Source organism: Nematolebias whitei, chromosome 4, assembly GCF_014905685.2.
Source record: "Nematolebias whitei isolate Nwh7 chromosome 4, NemWhi1, whole genome shotgun sequence".
Taxonomy (NCBI): domain Eukaryota; kingdom Metazoa; phylum Chordata; class Actinopteri; order Cyprinodontiformes; family Rivulidae; genus Nematolebias; species Nematolebias whitei.
In genome coordinates, this window is record NC_056501.1 from 11718828 (window position 1) to 11727980 (window position 9153).

General features: G+C 38.8%; 1 long non-coding RNA gene across 1 annotated transcript; it reads left to right on the forward strand.

The window, feature by feature from the left end:
* Positions 1-6241: 6241 nt before the first annotated feature.
* LOC119408390 lies at positions 6242-6972 on the forward strand. Its single transcript, XR_005186734.1, has 3 exons — positions 6242-6286; positions 6521-6577; positions 6897-6972. It is a non-coding gene; the product is annotated as an uncharacterized LOC119408390 (long non-coding RNA).
* Positions 6973-9153: the final 2181 nt, after the last annotated feature.

Genomic DNA, 9153 nt, shown 5'->3' on the forward strand with positions numbered 1-9153 from the left:
AAGAAGGGAAATGAAGAGCATGCTGTCATTTTGTGACAGAATTTGTTGCGGAAAATTGACCAATTTGTTTAAGGAAAGGAGTCGTTTGTTCTGAGGCCAAGGCTATCAGATCACATTTAACCCAGACAGGGTTGGACAGCATGTTCCAAATCAGGGGGCTTTCACTCCCAGATTTCCTGACCAATAAACTCCTCTTTGGTTTTAAAATAAAAATAGATCAGATTTTATGGGTCTTAGGGAACAGTAAAAGTAGCAAGACAAGTCTCTCACCTTTTTAAAGAAACATCCTTAAAACGATCCAAATCGATGACTGATCAACAATAAAAATGACCAAATAATTACACTTAAAAAATACTATATTTAAAAACCGAAATATTTTTTATAATCTCATTTTGAAAATTTATTAATATATCGTTGACCAATATTTGGCAGCTTTGTAGATTAAAATTAGTTTCAATTAATAAATCACGCTGCTCACACACTAGACATAATGCTACATTATTTTATTCTATTTACAATTTTTATTCTGTAAATTAAAGCGGTTTGACTCCCCTGCCTGAATTTTATATGAATCGAGCTGTAAGAATTTTTCCTACATTAACTTTTTAGATTATTTCATTGTTTTTTTTTGTTTTTTTTCAAAGAAGAATCGCAGAATTATTTATCTGATAGTTAGAAGCATATGAACCTCAGACCCATAAATGATGACTTGGGCAGGTCAGCAAGTTGTTTTTGCTGGCTTGTCCTCTCTTTTCCCGAGATATTTTCCTTGCAGCTGGCCCGAGGCGAGGCGAGAAAATCCAGCAGGAATTTGGCCCCTTGAAACCTGTCTTTCTGCACCCCCTGGCCCTTTTGTACACAACAGATACTGTCTTTGTGAATTAAAGCTGTTTGTGTTGAGGTACAAGCAAGGAAGAGGCCTGGGGTGTTATAGACCCGAGGCGGGGGGTTTAGCTTTGTCTTTCATTCACTTTTAATTACATATTCAGTACACTTTAGTCACTATAATAAACACTCCTACTACTTCTTTAAAATGTCTTCAGTTAATCCAAAATGCTGCTGCCAGAGTCTTAACTGGAGTTAGTTGGAGAGATCAGATCTCTCCAGTTTTAGCTTCTTTCCATTGGCTCCCTGTCAAATCCAGAATTTAATTCAAAATCTTACTTCTAACCTACAAAGCTCTCAACAACCTAGCTCCATCTTATATTAGAGATTTTATTGTCCCATATTTTCCCCAAAGAGCACTTCGCTCTCAGACTGCAGGCTTACTCGCGGGTCCTAGAGTTCCCAAAAGCAGAATGGGAGGAAGATCTTTCAGTTATCAGGCTCCTCTCTTGTGGAACCAACTTCCAGTTTCTGTCTGTGAGGCTGACACATTGTCCAGTTTTAAGACTGGGCTTAAGAATTTCCTTTTTCATAAATCCTATATTTAGGGTTGGCTTGTTATGCTGCTGTAGGCTTAGACTACAGGAGGACAAACTAACCTAATTTCCTTAAATGAATTGTTAAAATTAAATAGTTTCCATCCGATACTATTTCCATCTTAACATGTGATTCTCGACCTGCCATTGTGTATCTGTTCTTCTCAAACCCAGCCGGTCGAAGCAGATGGCTGCTTGTCCTGAGCCTGGTTCTGCTAAAGGTTTCTTCCTCATGAGGGAGTTTTTCCTTTCCACTGTCGCCTTCATGCTTGCTCAAGATGAGAGTTTTGCGATGGAGTTAAATTCAAAGCAGTCTGCTCCTCAGATAAATGATGTTAAATTATTATTTTTATATATGAATGTTTCTATTTAGTGCCCTGAGATGACTTCTGTTGTGACTTAGTGCTATATAAATAGACTGAATTGAACTCCACATATTCAACCTTAATAATTGAAGCCTAGCAGCAACCGTCACCTCTTATACAAAGATTCAAGGTTCTTTGTCATTCCACCACATGTGACCTATTCAGGTCTCTCTTGTAAATGAGTCCCCGAGGCTCAATGGGATTAACCTGTGTAAATAAAGATTGAATGAATGTGGTACTTATGGTGGAACAAAATTGTGTACACAGGGTCCCAGTTACATCCAACAAAAATATTAAAATCTAAAATAAAAACTCTAATAAGGTCTAAGATATGAACTATGAAAAACTTGAATTAAAAATACACTATTAATGTTTTTCTTAGTTCATGTTTTAGATCTTATTACTGTATACAACTGTACTTCTCCTAAGCTCTTTTTCCCCTCTTCTGACCTCACTCGTTCATAAAGAAATGGAAAGGAGAGGGCAGCTCTGGAAATATTTGGCTCCATATTAATTACTGCCTTTCGTGTCTTTTGCTTTTTTTGGCAATTATGACTTTCACAAAGGGCCAAATCTTCACAGGACAGACCAGGCATTCATTCTGAGTGGATCCTACACAACTTACAGGGGAAATAAGAAAGAGAGATACCCAGTTGGACTATAAGCTTAAAGAAAAGATCCCACTGTGGCAAATTATAAACTTTTTTTTTTTTAAGTCTTTAGCATTCATTATTGTGGAGAGTAAGCTGGGTCTTGTTTGCCCCACCTGCAGTGCTAAGTATAAAAGCTCACAGAGAGCTGAGCTTGTCAGCATGACACTAATTGGCATAAATGTAATTGTTGCATTTCTTTATACGTTTGACTACAGAGCTAGAGGAATGGGGTTCACTTTTTTTTTTCACCCTGCTCTGTGTGTTGGAGTTTGTGTACACAACGAGAGGGTGAGGTAATTTAGGGTGGAAATGGCTGCCATGGGTTTTTGTTTAGTTGGCAGGAAAGGTGATGAGGGTGTGCCACTGAGGTCAAAATATATAAAAAATAAAGTTGTTTCCCGTCAGTTATTACTAAACTTTTTTTTACCGTACACTTTTCTCACTTTACTCTGCTTTCCCTTCATTTCCACATCTTTTCTTGGCAGAAAATTTGGAACAACTGAGCAACGTAAAGCAATTTTACTAGTTATTTGATTAGAAGTCAAAACTTCCAAAATCTTGTGAAACTTGCATTTTTCAGTGTAAGTGAGCTTCCAACTTGGCTCCTGCCGACAACCATTTTTATTTCACCTCCTCCATCATCAGCAATTTACTTTCCTGCCTTGACAAACTTTCATCCTTCAGAATTACCACCACAGTCTGGGTCAGAACAGGGGAGGAAAAGAGGGCACAAGTGTGGAGCGTTTATTGGTCGGACAGATTTCACGGCTGTTTCATGCTACATTGCCCATTAGTGTTTTATTTGGCTCTGACACTGAATAAAATAAGTTTGAAACAAGGTGGTTTTGGAGTGGGAGTATTGATTTAAAGGACTCATCCAAAGGGGTGTGGGTTTCCATAGACGGACACTCGCAGACGGTTTTCCTGGCTTGTAATAATTACCATAAAAAATTATTTAATCTCCGTCAGGCCCATCAGTTTTCCTGTGTGTGTTCTGAGACCAGTTTTTGCTTATTCAAGCTTTCCTGTCATTTCTTACGGCACCACCTCAAATTATTTTACAATAAAATTGAAGTTTGATTTAATGTAAAGAGTGGAAATCCTTCTCCAGCACCACAGATGTAAATTTTGGGTTATTTTGCACTGGTGAAAGTTACTAATGATATTCTCATGGCCTCTGACAATGGACGTGTGTCTATACTGGTCCTGTTAGACCTCAGTGCTGCATTTAATACAGTTGATCACAATATTCGGTACCACTTTACAATAAGACTCCCCTTATAGATGCTAATAAATAGTTTATAGATACATTATTAAGTCCTCTATAAACACCTTATAAATCATTAATAACTGTTTATTATGCATTAATTAAGAGTGACAGAGAGGCAAAACTGACCAGTTTATTGCCAAATAATGAGCCAAATCTGTTCACCTATGCATGTCATCTAGAGTTGTTATATTAAACATTTCAGACTATGTCACTACCTTGTAAGCACAATAAGCACTTGTTAAACAAATTTTGTTAGGATATAATATTAGCTGTAGATACTTATAATGCTGTGATAAAGTAAAATAATATATGCTAAAGAAATAAGTTTACAAATGCTTATTGTGCTTACAAGGTAGTAACTTAGTTTGAAATGTTTAATATAACAACTCTATAGATGAAATAAAATATATAAGTGAACAGATTTGGCTCACTATTTGGCAAGAAACTGGTCAGTTTTGTTTCTGTCACCCTGAATTAATGCATAATAAGCAGTTATTAATGATTTATAAAGTGTTTACAGAGGAATTAATAACATCTATAAACTGATTACTGGTATTATCCATCTATAAGGGGAGCCTTATTGTAAAGTGGTACCCAATATTCTATTACAAAGATTTGAATATGATATTAGAATTACAGGAACGACTCTAAATTGATTTAAATATTTTATCTGATAGATTCCAATTTGTAAATGTAAATAATGAATCTTCTTCATACACCAAAGTTAGTCATGGAGTTCCTCAGGGTTCAGTGCTTGGACCAATACTCTTTACCTTATATATGCTTCCATTAATTCTGTGCTACAATAAACTCTTTAATGTTTCTGTCTGCACCTGGCCTGTTTAGAACTTAATTGCTGTTATTTTTTGTATTCTCTGTTGTTTTTTTATATAATGTATGATCCCTTGTGTATGTTCCTTTGTCCTGAAATTCTGGCACAACAATTTCCTGCAGGATCAATAAAGTTCTGTCTTCCAATAATTCTCAGTCAGGTCATCTGGACATCTTATTAGGTAAAGTTATTAAACAACATGGGATACGTTTTCATTGTTATGCTGATGATACACATTTATATTTATCATATTTAATAAAATAATTGTTTTAAAAAGTTAAAACCTAAGCCCTGATTTTGCCTACCGGTACTTGCTTTTTACTGCTAATACACATACTAGGCAGCCTTTCTCCCCCTCCATAATACTCGGAGGATATACAACGTGTCTGTCAGCGGGGTGGCCATTGAGCGAGGGGGCCCCGACAAAACCGCCACTTAGCCCAGCGCTGGGCTGGCACAAAGGGCTCAGGTCAGGGGTCACCTGGAAAGCTGGAGCTCCCCACACCCTTTTCACATGCTTTTTTTTTCTCACTTTGTCTTTCTCTCTCACTCAACCCCCTCTCTCTTCCCGCCTCCATCCCCTCCGTCCCTCTCGCTTCTGTTTTGCAGGTCTTCTGGGCCCATTGTCTGAACGGCCTCTTCCACTCAGTCATCCTCTTCTGGTTCCCCCTTAAAGCCTTCCAGCATGGTTAGTGGCTCCCAGAGACTCCCCCACGGCTCACAGTGGACAGGATAAAAAGGGAAAATGGTCCAACACACATACTCTGTCTTAATTACTGCTCTCTTCAACTGTCCATTCATGAATTGCAAGCATGTGGCCTCTGATCTGAGTGAAATGCTATAACTAGCATGTGTTCATGTTTGAACCAGTTCTCTGCAGTCACAGGCATGTAATTTATCATTTGCATCCTACAGATGATTCTTTTAGTGTCCATAAGTATGCGTTTATGGAGAAAAATGGCTTTATATCATGTCAAATCTATTTCATTCCAAAGGAACTTAAGATGTGTGAGTTTGTAGATTTAAAAATACAAAGTTTCTGGGTGTGTACGAGGAAAATTGAGATTCTTTAGTTTGTAAGTCCTGGCTGGCCAGAGCTGAGGACCACACAAGTTTGGGTCTGCTTTTCAAACAAAGGCGCCGAGCCCCTTCACTCGGACTGACAGGCTGTCAGCAAAGCCTCAGCGCACACCAGACATGTGACCAGCCGGAAGTAGAGGGGAGCGGAGCCGCACCTTCTTCGTCTCCTGGCACTCGCACACTGTTGATATTTCAACCGCAGCACAAACTCACGTTAATGTTTGGAAGCAATGCGTCTGTGTGATCATGTTTATTTTAATCCTGTTGTAAATTAAGTCTGTTTTGTTGACCTAAAAAGTGACCAGTCTGCTACAGAAAGATATTTGTTCACTCTAAATCAATGAATTAGCCAGGAAGTTTATTTTCTATTATGATGTTTGCTAGTTTATAGCAAATTATTTTACCGAACTGCAGCAAATACATGATTAACATTCCAGCTTTACTTTAAGGTCTGTGATAGAAAATAGACATTAAAAAACGTCTTATTTTTCCTCTGCATTTAAGTGAGGCACTTAAAGTGATATCAGGTGTGTGCTCTGTGACACGCTGAAAGAAAGACAGTGATCTCGCTCTAAAAGCCTTTTCTGCTGATTTTCTCAACAGATACCGTGTTTGGCAGCGGAAAAACTCCAGACTATCTCCTCTTAGGCAACATGGTTTATACAGTAAGCCCATCAGTCTTTTTGACATTTTGCTGATTCCAGTGTTTGTAACGAAATATCAGAAACATTTTATTTTCTTGTGTCTTTCATTTGTTAATTGAGATTCTGTCAACCACTTTACAAAAAGTTACAAAGAGCTCTAGATACATTTTTTAAATAAATATGATTTAGTTCCATAAAAAACACAAGTAAACAAAAGTCTGGTGTTCGGTGACGTTGTGGTTTGTGCCTCTGCAGTTTGTGGTCATCACAGTTTGTCTTAAAGCCGGTCTCGAGACCTCATCCTGGACCATGGTAAGTTCAGAACTTTTACTTTCACTCGTTAAAGTTCTGTGATCAGATTTCAGTGCGGTTGTTTAATATGGCCGCTGATACTTGTGACATGTTTTACATACTTTCTGTATCTCTAAATCTCTTTACGGTTTCCTCCTGGGAGGCTTGTAACAGTAAAACCAGTGAAATGGATGGAAAGTCATTCAAGTCATCTTAAGGATGACAACAAATGACAGCAAAGCTCAACAAATAGTAAAATTTATGGACGATGCAATTTGAACCTTCAGTACAATAATAAATAAAGACAAATAAAATGTTTTGCTTTTTTTTTCCCCAACAGTTCAGTCACATCGCCATCTGGGGTAGCATCATCCTGTGGGTGGTGTTTTTCCTGATCTACTCCTCCCTGTGGCCCCTCATAACTCTGGCACCTGACATGTCAGGCGAGGTAAACAAATGCTTTCATGTGGTTGGATACTTTCATATATGCATACATGCCTGCTGCATTTCCTCATTCGCTGGTAAAATCATCTGACCTTGATGGGCCTGTAGCACCTTCTAGTTCAGTTTCTGCTGGTGGGAACGTTCTAAGAAAAACTTCCAAGTCGGGTCAGTGCAGTGTAAACTGTCAGACTTCTGGCTTGTGTTGCTTAATGACTTAATTGGGCCAATTTGTCTCGGTGTTAGTGTTACGTTTCCCTCTCCCAGCTCTGAGTATCTACAGGTGACACCGAAATAATGAAGGTGTCTGCTAATTAAAGTAAGAAAAATGAGGTCAACAGAAGTCCAAAACATCTACAGTCTTATCACAATCAAACAGAGTTTAAATAATCTTTATAGTTTATTAAATACTAGAAATATTCAAATATGAAGTTTTCTTTTACAAGGTTTTTTTTTTAACGTCAGAATGTGGCTAATTTACTGGTTCACTGCAGGTGCTCGTGAGGATAACGTTCGACATTTCCCAGTGCCGTCTGGGGGAGGCGTCTTTTCATTAAAGAACAAGAACTCAGTAGGAGGTTATTAGGGAAAAGGGCTGCTTAGAACCTGCAGAGGAAGAAAATAACCTCTTACAGTAAATATTGTCTAGTAAATATTGTCTAGGATGCTGGTAAACAGATTACATCATAGTTAATACTTGTGCCTGAACATTGTAAAAACAGAACTATCTGTCTCAGAAATAGTTCTTGTTGGACATATAATTCGAATTGCATTTGGGCCCTAAAAATCATACCCGGCCCCAGCCCGTAGCCATCATTTCCGAACCCCTCTCAACAAATTAATAGTAATTACAGATCTGAACCCGACCCCCCCCCCCCCCCCCCCGACATTTTTTTATTAAGTTTTGACTGCTTATTATAGTTATTAACGATCAGCGGATGCGCAAGGCTGAAGGGGTTTTTGTCCTTTCATGGCTATCAAAGCGCATTAAATCCCTGCTTCTGCCTGCATTCTGCATTATTCAGACGCGGACCCCGCTCTGACATGTTGAATATTTTGGGCTCTCACCTGTTTGGGTCGTCAGCCGCGCACATCCGCTAAGTGCAGCATCTGAAGCTTAACTAAACTATTCTTTTACCCCTTTCAAGGCTGATCAGCATGCGGTCAAATAGCTGATGATTGTATGGAAAGCCATGTTGTCATATAATTGGATCTTCAGCTGCACACGTCCGCTGACGCAATCAAAAGCCCGACACTGGCCCGGCCCGCACATTATTATGGCCCGAACCAGATCTAATCCGGGCTGAGCCGGGTTCGGGTTAGAAATGATAGCTATACATATAATTACATAAAACTAATTTTAAAAAGAGGCTGTTTGTCTTAAACAGAAATTTCTGTCTCAGGGATAGTTCTTGTTGGACATATACTGGTAATGACATAAAACTAATGTGAAAAAATAGTCTGGCTGTTTGTCTAAAGCAGAAATGTTTCATTTCAGTTCAGTTTATTCATATAGTGCAAAATCAAAACAAAAGTCAAAGGTCCAAGCACTGAACCCTGAGGAACTCCATGACCAACATAATGTAATGATGAAATGTGAATGGCAAGGCTTTGAACTTCAGATAGAATCTCGGCGTTTGTTTAGTTTTGCTGTGGGACCACTACAACAATATTTTTTTACATCTTGGATGTGCGCTGGGTATTTGTATGTTCATGAGCTAATAAACAACAAAACCACTTGCACATGAGCAACGTTGCTCTGTTTTTCCCTCAGTCCCACGCACACACAAGCAACAGGTATGTTGGATCCATCCAGTCCTCTGTCTGCACATCCTGCTGCTTTCATCCATGCCCTGCAGCAGCTGACTGAAGACAGTAATGGTGTCCTGTGGGCAGATTGTAACTCTATGCCCAGCTCTAATTCAGGGATGCCAGTATATCATCAAACAGTGACACATCCCTCTGTAAACTGAGAACACATCAGAGACCTAATCTCCTCTGGCCTCTGAGGAGCAGGTTTATCAGTGCGGTCCTGCATATTTCTCCACGGCCTCTTCAGTGTTTACCTGAGTCTTCAGAAAATATTTGCCCTCTGTCCTTCAAACTATTTTCTTTCTTTCTCAACATTTCCCTCTGTTCTTTCTTGTTTCACCCCC